The sequence below is a fragment of the Nansenia antarctica genome (genome assembly GCF_963989245.1).
Source record: "Nansenia antarctica genome assembly, chromosome: 18".
Classification (NCBI taxonomy): Eukaryota; Metazoa; Chordata; class Actinopteri; order Argentiniformes; family Microstomatidae; genus Nansenia; species Nansenia antarctica.
The window spans coordinates 15,420,516-15,432,858 of NC_137691.1; positions in this window are offsets into that span (position 1 = coordinate 15,420,516).

Sequence of the window (12,343 nt, forward strand, 5' to 3'; positions counted from 1 at the left end):
ATGATTGTGAGTGGGTTCATTGACATGTTGGATAAAATCCATAGATTTCAAGAGGTGAATAAAATCCCTAGCCCTCAAGTCAGCCTCATTATCAACATGAAAGTTAAAATCACCAGTGATAATAATCCTATCATAGTTGGGATGGATAATGGATAGGAACTCAGAGAAGTCAGGTAGGAAGGTAGGGGCTGGTTTCGGCGACCTGTATACAGTTACCGTTAGAATAGGTGGTTGGCATGCCATAACTGTGGCATGATATTCAAAAGAGGAGAATATATCAAAGGATATGCTCCTGCAGTTTAAGTTATTTGAAGCTATGGTAGCTGTTCCTCCCCCCTTTTTTCCATTTCTGATTGATTGGAAAAAACTGTAGTTGGGGGGAGATGCCTCAATAAGGGCTGCTGCTCCATTTGTATCTAGCCAGGTTTCTGTGAGTAGCATACAGTCGAGTTTTCTATCACAAATGAGCTCATTTATGATAAATGTTTTTTTGTTCGATAGGGACCTGATATTCAAAATTGCCATGGAGATGTCATTTTGACACTGGGACTGACTCGAGGGAATACTTAATGAAATGGGTAATACATTTCTCAAATTTGCGCCATGTATTACCTTATTTGTGGTGGTGGGAGTCCGATGGGAGACAATAGTCTGGATGGCATGTTTGGTGTTAGAGGAATGGATCGGACTCATCCCACATCAGCGTTGACAGGGCACCGGCCAGGTCCAGGGCTGGGCAGCGAGGTCCATGGACATGGACAGCAGGCGGGCACCATACCTGTTTGGGTGAAACCTATCTCTCGCAAACAGCTCACTACGGTTAAAGAACGTGGTGAAATTGTCTATAAATGGGATTTGCATACGACAGCAGTATCCCTGTAGCCAAAGGTGAAGACTTCGAATTCTACTGTATTTGGTGTCGCCATACCTGGGACTCGGGAAGGGGCCCGAGATGATGCAGGTCTTACCTGTGCCCTTGACGGTGGTGATGAGGGCTCGGAAGTCGTCCTTCAGCTCCTCCGACCTCTCCCGTCCGATGTCGTTGGCACCCACGTGGATGATGACGGAGGTGGCCTGGGGGGCATCTTCCACCAGCATCGGGACGACCTCGGCGACGTCCCTCACCTTGGCACCTGGGATGCAGTGGGTTCTGGCCTTCGGGACTGCAACATGGCGGAGCATGGACGAGCCTATTACAAGCACAGAGGGGGGGGGGGGGGGGGGAGAAGAGCGGGTGCGGGGGGGGGGGAGGAGACACGAACTGTAGTTTCCTCTGCTGGCGGCGTGATGGACCTGTAGGGGGCACAGGGTGGGAGAGGGGGAGAGAGAGAGGGAGGGGGTGGGTGGTGGTGCAGGCCCTGGCTCTCTTCGGCTTCGGTGTGGACTGGTGGCTCTGCAGCGCCTCGTAGCTGTTCCGCAGCAGGAGGGCCTCATGGGGGTTGGTGCCAGGGGAGTTGATGGTACGACTCCTCTTCCTGACGGTGGTCCAAGTCCCTGGTGATGTAGGGACAGAGTGAGTTTCACCTGGGATTGGGCTTACAGGTGGAGGTGGAGGCTTTGATGTTGTGGTTTGTGTGCTTTCTATGTCTGTAATTATTGTTTTATGTAATGTGTCATAAAGTGAACTAAGATGTGACTCCCCTTGTCTGATCTGGTGGAGAGTTGAGATTCGTCCCTTCATCTCCTCAACCTGGTAGCTAAGCTCCAGGCAGCGCTGGCAGGCCATGAAAGAGAAAAGTGGTGTTATTTGCACAGAGAGAGAAAAACAATTTGATTATGGAAAAACAATTTGATTATGGTGAGCTAGAAGTATTACAGAGATATGTGATATAAGAATATATAAGGTTGTTAGTAGTTCGGGGAGGTATCCCGATAGAAAAAAGCCAGTTTAAAAAGTGTAAAGGTGGCTAGCTGGTTAGCCGCGGTAGCTAACTAATAACGCTGGTTTTGATTGATTGATTGAAAACTTTATTAGAAGATTTGCAGAAGTAGGTACATGAAAGTACCTATTACATACAAGGTCAACTAACAGGATAAAAACCCAAGAAAGCCACTGGCTTATTTCAATTGGGGTCCTTGATTCTCAATTCATCGTTACATGTAAGACAGACAAAAAAACTAGTACTATCTACAAGATAATACAGACAAATAACTATTACTATCTACAAGATAAACATACATCCATCATGGGAAGAACAATACAACAAAACATAAGGTATGTACAGCGGGTAGGACAGGTGGGGACATACACCACAGGTGGGGGCGGGGGACAAAACACAAAGTATGTACAGTGGGTAGTTCGGGTCTTTTAATCTGATTTTTGATTTAGAGGGTCCAGTTACGGATTGCAGCCTCCTGTAAATGTTTTTTGAGAGTGGTTTTGAAGGTGGGCAGTGTTTTGCACTCCTTTAAGATTATAGGAAGGGCGTTCCACATTTTTACTGCATAGTTTGCAAACGAGTTTAACCCCTTGTTTGTGGTGCAACGCGGTTGAACGTGGTTCGTGGAGCTTCCTCTGGTATTGTATGTGTGGACGTTGTTCACTTTTTGGAAGTATGTTGACAGGTACTTGGGTGTCTTTGTGGTGTAGGGTATCTTGAAGACCAGGCCCAGTGCAAGCTGCTGCACTCTGTCAACTACTCGTAGCCAATCAAGGCTCAAAAAATGAGCAGCGGTTAGATGTGTCCTAGGGTTGAGGCCTAGCAGAAGCCTAACCAGTTTATTTTGGGCTGTCTGGAGTCTTGTTTTATGGGCCTTTGTGGTTCTATAGTACCATGATGTTACAGCATAGTCGAAGTGACATTGAATGAGAGCTCCTGATAGGGTCCTCAGTGTGTTTTTACTGACAAGTGAGGATATCCTGTACAAGAATCTAGTTCTATGGTTCACTTTTTTGATTACTTTTGCTGCCATTTTATCTCCGGAAAGATTTGCCTCTAAGATGGAGCCCAGGTATGTAATATCCTCTTTTCTTGTGATATTAATGTTACCCACTTTTATTTTAAAATGTTCAGCCTTTCTGAGTTTAGATGGGGATCCGTATAGAATGGTTTCAGTTTTACCTAGGTGTATTGATAGTTTATTGTCAGCTAGCCAGATGCAGATTCTACTCAGTTCAGTGCTTAGCGCTTTTTCCACCTGCAATATGTCCCTGTCAGAGACCAGCAGAGCCGAGTCATCCGCGAACAGGAACAAATTGCAATCACATGCTGATGACATGTCATTCACATATATTAGGAACAGTAAAGGTCCCAATATGCTTCCTTGTGGAACGCCGCAGGTCACTGGGAGGGGGGGGGACAGTGTTCCGTTCACACTAACCACCTGTTCCCTCCCCTCTAAGTAGGATTGCATCCAGCTCACCGATGTTCTATCGAACCCAATTGCTTTCAGTTTATCTAACAATATGTGGTGATCTACTGTGTCGAAGGCCTTCTGGAGGTCCAGCATGACCATGCCGCAGTACTTGCCCGAGTCCACCTCATGGTTGATGTGGTCGTTCAAATAGAGAAGGCATGTGTCAGTGGAATGGGATGTTCTGAATCCTGATTGAAATTCATACATCAGATTTTTTTCGGTAAGGTACCTATCAACCTGTTCATAAACTATTTTTTCCATAAGTTTCGAGATGGAATTAAGAATAGAAACAGGTCGGTAGTTGCCTGGGTCTAATTTGCTTCCTTTTTTATACAGTGGGGTTACCCTTGCTATTTTAAAGTCAAGGGGGACGTGTCCCTGTTTGATGGAGAGGTTTATTATGTGGGTGATGATTGGGGTAATGGAGGCAGCTGAGTCTTTTAGAAATCTGGCTGGAATATTGTCATGGCCCGTGGCCTTTTCTGAGTGTAGAGCGCCCAGCTTTTTAAACACCTCATCGTTTGACACCATGGAGAGTTTAAAATCATCTTTGCGTACACCCAGTTTATTGTAGAACGCACGGATGTGCTCTACACCATAACGCCCTGAGTGGGGTGGTAGATTGTTAACTAATTTAGTGGCTATGGTTGTAAAGAAAGTGTTTAAGCACTTAGCCACATCCAGCTTGTCTGTAAAGAGAGAATCTCCAGATTTTATGCTGATGTTTGTAGACCTGGTTTTGAGTTTTTGACTGCAACCTAGTTGGCTATTAAGTAGCTTCCAAAGGTCACGTGGTTTGTTTAAGTTTTCTTCGATTTTGTTATCGAGGTATTTTTTCTTAGCAGATTTGGTAATCCCGACTCAGCCTCCCGGCGTCGGATTCAGAGGAACGAGGTCCCGATGTTATATGGCAGGGGTCGGCAATAGGCGGCCCGTGGGCCATTGCTGGCCCGTCACCAATAATATTTGGCCCAGCAGATTATTTTGAGAATCCACTTTTTTTTATTATTTTTATTTTTTTTATAATAATATCGGACCGACAGTCCCACATATAGCGCCTATAATGTCCGAATAGAGAATCGAACTCCACCTGAATAATGCTTATTGTACTTTTATCCATGTTGAGAGTGAATGACACAGGGACAGACAATCAGGCAGCAAGGTGCACCGAAGCGGACTGACGCTGAACCCCTCAGAGTGAATCATAAGCAGGTGGACGTCACGGTGCTGAAATAGCCGACATACCGTGTGTGGTTTGAACAAAATAACACGAGCTCAGTAAGCCATTCAAACGTAATGTTTACGTATATGTGACTGCAACACACATATGAACAGTAACAACGCAAATTCTGTTAAATTTTCTGAAAAACATTGAAAACAAAATCGGCGCAAACAAAAAGCATCTCCCATCGGTCAGTATTTGCTTGATATCTGGTGATATTGACGTCACTTTAATCCACAGGCAGTTCTCAAGGTTTTTATGCATCCATCGATTCCTCTCGTGCGTCTTTATCGCATTCATTGACGAAAAGGACGACTCGCATGTATAGAAAAGGAACATTGTGAGCACGGAAAATGTCTCTCACAACGGCTTTGCATTGATGAAACCAGGTAAGATGAACGTATAGTTCGCTGTCCATTCCTCTTTAAATGCCCTGTTTCCACCGTCAACTTTCCTCTTTAGACCTTTGGAGAGTGACATTATGTTTCTCTTGCTAGCAGGTTAAATGTTTGGCTAACTTCACCCGGCACGCAAACAAACAATCCAATAATAATAATGTGACCTTGTCTGGGAGGAGGGGGGAATAATTATTAGAATGAAACTATGTTACATAATTATTAGAATAAGTTAGGCTACGCTACATCGTCAGTCCACACATTTATTATTCAAAAATATGGAAAAGTGTGAAACTACGTTTCAACGTTGTTGAGAATCACAACACAAACTCGCTAGTCAAGCCAAAATACTGCAACATAATGGATTGGACAGCTACCTAGTTAACTAGAACACTACTTTACATTGTTAGCAGGTTCACAAAACAAGCTGTGTTAGTTGACTAGCGATGTGTACAGTCGAAAGAAAAGTCAAAGCATTAGAACGTGTCACATTTTTAAACAATCAATTACTTAAATTAGCCTTTGATTATGTTCGGGCCCGCCATCTAGTGGCTAAAAAAAAATTTGGCCCGAGGCCAAACCTAATTGCCGACCCCTGTTATATGGGATAGGAAAGCTATTAATTTACAAAAAATGCTTTCTCAATAGAGTTCAGTATAGATAGCAATTTTTAAGATTCTAGCGCTGTCGAACTGCAACAGCAAAAACAAACACTCACTTAATGAACTTACAGAGCTTCTCTCATTACTACTGAATTTAATGGTCTGATCATTGCTGGTGATTTCAATATTCATGTAGATAACTCAGAGGACAACAAAGCCAAAGAACTCTCTGTTCTGTTAGATGTTTTTGAACTTCAACAACATGTGAACCTCCCTACTCATAATCGAGGTCACACTCTGGACCTTATCATCACCAAAGGCCTAGATATTTCAAATGTTGTTGTAACTGACATTGCCCTGTCTTACCATTGTTGCATATTCTTTGACGTATCTATCTTTCCTGTTATTCAAACTATGTCTAAAACTATTTCCAAACTATATCAATGAAAAGACCAGTGCACTGTTCACACAGGCCTTTTCCCTAGCGCCCCCCCCCCCCCCCCCCCAAAACTTCTATTCCAACCTCAGTAAATGACCTTCTACACGATTTCAACTTAAAAATCACAAAAACCATTGATGATATTGCACCCATTAGATCCAAATGCATCTCTGGTAAGCAAAAAGCTCCCTGGAGAACTGCCCCATCCGTAAAGACCCAAAAAAGAGAATGTTGTAAAGCAGAGCGCAGATGGAGAAAAACAAACCTTCAAGTCCACTATGATATCTATAAAGAGAATCTTCAAAACTATAACTTAGAAATAAGAAGTGCCAGGCAATCATTTTTATCTAAGATCATAAACAATAACATCAATAATGCCCTGATCCTTTTCAGAACTGTTGACAGACTAACAAATCCCCCAACACCCATTGCTCAGGAATTTCACTCGACTAGTAAATGCAATGAGCTTGCATCCTTTTTTAACAATAAAATAGAAACCATTAGACAAGGCATTAGGTCTTCTGTGTCAGGCATGAAAAACATGTCCCCATTAACAACCCCAAATAGGGCGGACATAACAACCATGTCACAATTGAACACCATTGATTACAAGACCCTAGATAAAATCATGTCTTAAACCATCCACCTGTGCCCTTGATGTCCTGCCAACAAGCTTTTTAAAAAACATATTTAGCTGCATGGCAGGCGAACTAATACAAATAATTAACACCTCCCTTTCATCAGGAATCTTCCCTGAAGCCCTGAAAACTGCAGTTATGAAGCCTCTACTAAAAAAGAACGGCCTAGACCCATTTGTACTAAACAACTACAGACCCATATCAAACCTTCCCTGTACAGGAACAATTATTGAAATGGTTGCCCACAAACAACTTAGCAATTATTTGACCCTAAATGATCTCTTTGATGACTTTCAATCAGGCTTTCGCCCCCTACATAGCACTGAAACGGCCCTTATTAAGGTCCTTAATGACATTCGCGTAAACACAGACTCCGGAAAAATCTCAGTTTTGGTACTACTAGATCTTAGTGCTGCCGTTGACACTGTAGACCATGACATTCTAATAGATAGACTAAAAACCTGGGTAGGACTTTCAGGCACTGCCCTAAACTGGTTTAGATCCTACCTACAGGACAGAAGCTACTATGTCTCCATTGGCAACTTTGTATCTGACCAAATTAAAATGACATGTGGGGTTCCCCAAGGGTCAATCCTTGGCCCCCTTCTATTCAATCTCTACATGCTTCCATTGGGACACATCATAAAAAAGAACAAAATTGCCTACCACATGCGGATGACACTCAAATCTACATATCCCTCTCACCGAACGACTATAGTCCCATTGACAATCTCTGTAATTGCATTGAGCAAATAAACGCCTGGATGACACAAAACTTCCTCCAACAAAACAGAGATAATTGTATTCGGTGCACCTGACAAAAGATCGAAAGTCAGTGCAAAACTTGATTCTCTCTCTCTTCAAACTAAAAAACAGGTCAGAAATCTTGGTGTAATTCTAGACTCCGATCTAAACTTCAACAGCCACATAAACTCGATAACTAAATCAGCCTACTATCACCTGAAAAACATAACAAGAATGAGACGTTTCATGTCCAAGCAAGACCTTGAAAAACTCATCCATGCATTTGTTTCAAGTAGACTTGATTATTGTAATGGTCTACTAACAGGCCTATCTAAAGGAGCTGTTCGTGAATTGCAGCTCATCCAAAACGCCACTGCTAGGGTCCTAACAAAAACAAAGAAATGTGAACACATTACACCAATCCTGAGATCCCTGCACTGGCTACCAGTCTCTCAGAGAATTGAATTCAAAATCCTCCTAATTACATACAAATCACAAAATGGTCTTGGACCAAAATACATCAGATCTCCTCCCACCCTATATTCCCGCCAAGGTCCCTAAGGTCAGCTGAGACTAATCAGCTAATAATTCCAAGAGTAAAAACAAAACAAGGTGCAGCAGCTTTCAGTCACGCTGCTGCATGCTCCTGGAACAAACTCCCTGAAGAAATCAAACAGGCCCAAACCCTTAAAATATTTAAATCTAAGCTAAAAACCTTCATGTTTTGCACCAGTTATGATTAAACACAAACACTTGAAGACACATGTCTTTCAACTATTGTCTTTTTAAATGTTTTATCTATTTACTTCTTATATTTGCTTTTATTCATTGTAATTTTTATTTTCTTATGCTCCTCTTGCTGTATTTTTAAATAATGTATGTAAAGCACTTTGAATTGTCCCTGTTGTATGACATGTGCTATACAAATAAACGTGCCTTGCCTTGCCTGATACACATTACAATGGTGAGTAAGAAAAGGACATCCGAGGACAAATCTGCAGATTCTATTATCTGCTGTGTTAAGATCAGATTGTATTATATGCTGTGTTAAGATCAGATTGTATTATCTGCTGTGTTAAAATCAGATTCTATTATCTGCTGTGTTAAGATCAGATTGTATTATATGCTGTGTTAAGATCAGATTGTATTATATGCTGTGTTAAGATCAGATTGTATTATCTGCTGTGTTAAGATCAGATTGTATTATATGCTGTGTTAAGATCAGATTGTATTATCTGCTGTGTTAAGATCAGATTGTATTATATGCTGTGTTAAGATCAGATTCTATTATATGCTGTGTTAAGATCAGATTGTATTATATGCTGTGTTAAAATCAGATTGTATTATATGCCGTGTTAAGATCAGATTGTATTATATGCTGTGTTAAGATCAGATTGTATTATCTGCTGTGTTAAGATCAGATTGTATTATATGCTGTGTTAAGATCAGATTCTATTATATGCTGTGTTAAGATCAGATTGTATTATATGCTGTGTTAAAATCAGATTGTATTATATGCCGTGTTAAGATCAGATTGTATTATATGCCGTGTTAAGATCAGATTGTATTATATGCTGTGTTAAAATCAGATTGTATTATATGCTGTGTTAAGATCAGATTGTATTATCTGCTGTGTTAAGATCAGATTGTATTATATGCTGTGTTAAGATCAGATTGTATTATATGCTGTGTTAAGTTCAGATTCTATTATAGGCTGTGTTAAAATCAGATTCTATTATATGCTGTGTTAAGATCAGATTGTATTATATGCTGTGTTATGATCAGATTGTATTATATGCTGTGTTAAGATCAGATTGTATTATATGCTGTGTTAAGATCAGATTGTATAGTAGTTTGGTCTAGTAGTTTGGTCATACTATACAATAAAACACTGTGCTGTACTCTATGCTATGCTATAAATATCCTAACTTTTTCCTATATCTGAACCTTATGTACACAAGGGTTGTCATATTGCACATAGTATTTGTTGCACATTGATTAAAGTGTCGCAGTTAGCAGGTTTAGAATGTTCACAGTTGTATTTCAATATTGCACTTATGTTTACAATCTAGTAGCTGCCATCAAATTGTCTAGATTGTCCAGGGCCTAGAACCTAGGTCTTTGCTGTGTTCAGGGCCTGAATGGCCCTAGGGTAGAAGCTGAGCTTCAGTCTATTTGTCCGTGCGAACATGGTCCTGAACCGCCTGCCTGAGCGCAGCCGAACAAAGTGTTCGTTCCCAGGGTGGGATGGGTCCCTGGAGATCTTGGAGGCCTTCCTGAGGCAGCATGTGTTGTACAGCTCTTCCAGAGAGGGGAGGGGGGCGCCGATGATCTTCTGGGCCGATCTCACGACTCTCTGTAGCGCTTTCCTCTCTGCGGCTGTGCAGCTGGAGAACCACACGCAGATGCAGTAGGTGAGGATGCTCTCCACTGTGCAGCGGTAGAAGGTCACAAGCAGCTCCTGTCTGAGGTGGTATTTTCTGAGGACTCTCAGGAAGTAGAGCCGCTGTTGTGCCTTCTTGATGATGGCTGCTGTGTTGGTCCTCCAGGACAGGTCCTCCTGTATGTGCACCCCCAGGAATCTGAGAGTTGAGACTCTCTCCACGCTCCCTCCATCGACGAGCAGGGGCTGGACCTCAGATCTTTTCCTCCTAAAGTCCACGATGATTTCCTGGGTCTTTAACTGGTTCAGCAGCAGGTTGTTAACCTTGCACAGCTTGCCCAGCTGCTCCACCTCATCCCTGTACGCCGCCTCGCCCCCCCCCGAGATGCAGCCCACCACGGTGGTGTCGTCTGCAAACTTTATGATGGAGTTGCTGGGGTGGACGGGGGTGAAGTCGTGGGTGTAGAGGTTGTAGAGGATGGGGCTCAGCACGCAGCCCTGGGGGGACCCAGTGCTGAGTCTGAGGGCTGTGGAGGTGTGGGAGCCCACCCGCACCCTCTGGGGGCGGTCAGACAGGAAGTCCTTGATCCATGCGCAGATGGAGTGTGATAGTCCCAGGTCTAGTAGTTTGGTCACTAGCCTGTCTGGAAGGATAGTGTTGAAAGCAGAGCTGAAGTCCACAAAGTAGCTGTTCCCCCCCTCCAGGTGGGATAGAGTGGAGTGGAGAGTCGTCGCGATGGCGTCCTCTGTGGACCTGTGGGCTCTGTAGGCGAACTGGTATGGAGGAATGTGGGCCCGGACCAGTTTCTCTAAGCACTTCATGATGATTGGTGTGAGTGCCACCGGGCGGTAGTCTTTTAGGCAGCTCACCGTGCTTTTCTTCGGGACTGGGATGATTGTTGAGGTTTTCAGGCAGGGTGGGATGGTGGCCTGGGACAGGGACTGGTTGAAGATGCTGGTGAAACCCGGCCAGCTGGTCGGCACAGTCCCTCAGCACCCGTCCCAGGACGCCGTCCGGCCCTGAGGCTTTTCTGGGGTCCACCGCCTTCAGCACGCGTCTCACTTCATAGAATGGGACCTGGTGGTGGAGGACCAGTGTGTTGTAAGGCTTGGTTTGCTTGCAATGGTTTGATTTTCATATCAATTGACTATTTACTTTCAGTCAGGATGATGGCTTGAGCACTTTAATTTCACAGGAATTATTAAATGTAAGTTTTGCAAAAAACGAGCCCTCCCTCTCTCTCACACATCACCTCAGGGCTCCACTGTGCCCCATTTATGTTCCTCTGGCGCCACCTACTGGGTGTGTTTCATCAGTATCTGATCAGGTGGAGGCAGTGAAGAAGATCTTGAAGAAGAACAAGGAGGAGGCTATTTTAAAGGGACGTGGGTCGGTGGGGATTTCCCTGCTGTCAGACCAGCAGCTCACTGACTCCATCGTTAAGATGCTTTACCCCCAAACTCCAGGACAAAACGGAGTCAAAGAGAGAGCTGACGTTGTGTTCCAGCTCTCAGATCAGTTGCAGCAGCCTCACCCACTGTGAGACTGAGAGTGGGACCGGAGCTCCAGGAGTCCCCGTGATCCACTGTCAGAATCTGTCCTGTTTCTCCTGGAGGATCCATACATATACAGGATACATAGGAGGCCCAAAGCCTCAAAACAGGGAAAGATATCTTCCCAACAAGTGACCCTACTATTCAGAGACTTCACATCATGATGTGATTGTGATGGTCCATACAAGTGCCATGGAGGAGCTCTCTGCTGAGGGTAGTCTCCCACAAAGAAGGCCTCACGAGCGGGAGGAGTCCCCCTACACGTCCCCCTCCCTCCAGTGATGAGCAGCCCACGGTCTCCAGCCCCACATACCAACACCTGGAGGAGGTCGTGAGCTTAGAATGATAAGGTTCTATCTCCGTTTAGGGCAGTTCAGAGATATTGAGCGTCAAAGTCTTTACATTCCATTATGTTTTGTGAGATGGAACCTTTGTATTTTATCAATTACTAACTCAAAAATGTCAACATTTTAAAAATAACAACACACAGGCATTAATAAACACCTAATGGATCAGATTATGTAAAAAACTAAATGTTGACAAAAATGGAGATAGAACCTTATAATTCTAACGTCACGAGGTGGTTGGTCAGCTGGCCATGAAGCTGCTTCTCCATGACAACAAGGCCGCCTCCATGAGCCGGTGTGCCTGAAGGTGTAGGAAGACATGATGGTTTATATTGCAGAACTGTAGCCAGTGATTGGGATAAGGTGGCTATGAGCCTAAATATAAATTCAGAATAAACTAGTAAAACATTGCCACCTAATGGAAATTCATCATCAGCAATCCGACAACCAATACATCCTCTACTAGGCTAAATCAAAGCTTATGTTTTTTTTAAATTGAGGTTTACTATGTGATAGAAGTCAGTTGTGGAATTCAAAGCAAAGCATGAAGAGTGAGTTTATATTTTCTGAATCATATATATGGCTTTACCTTATTAGTTGAGACGAGCACAACTTTGTTTGTATTCTGTTACCACGTGATACTCTCGTTCTCTCATCCTATT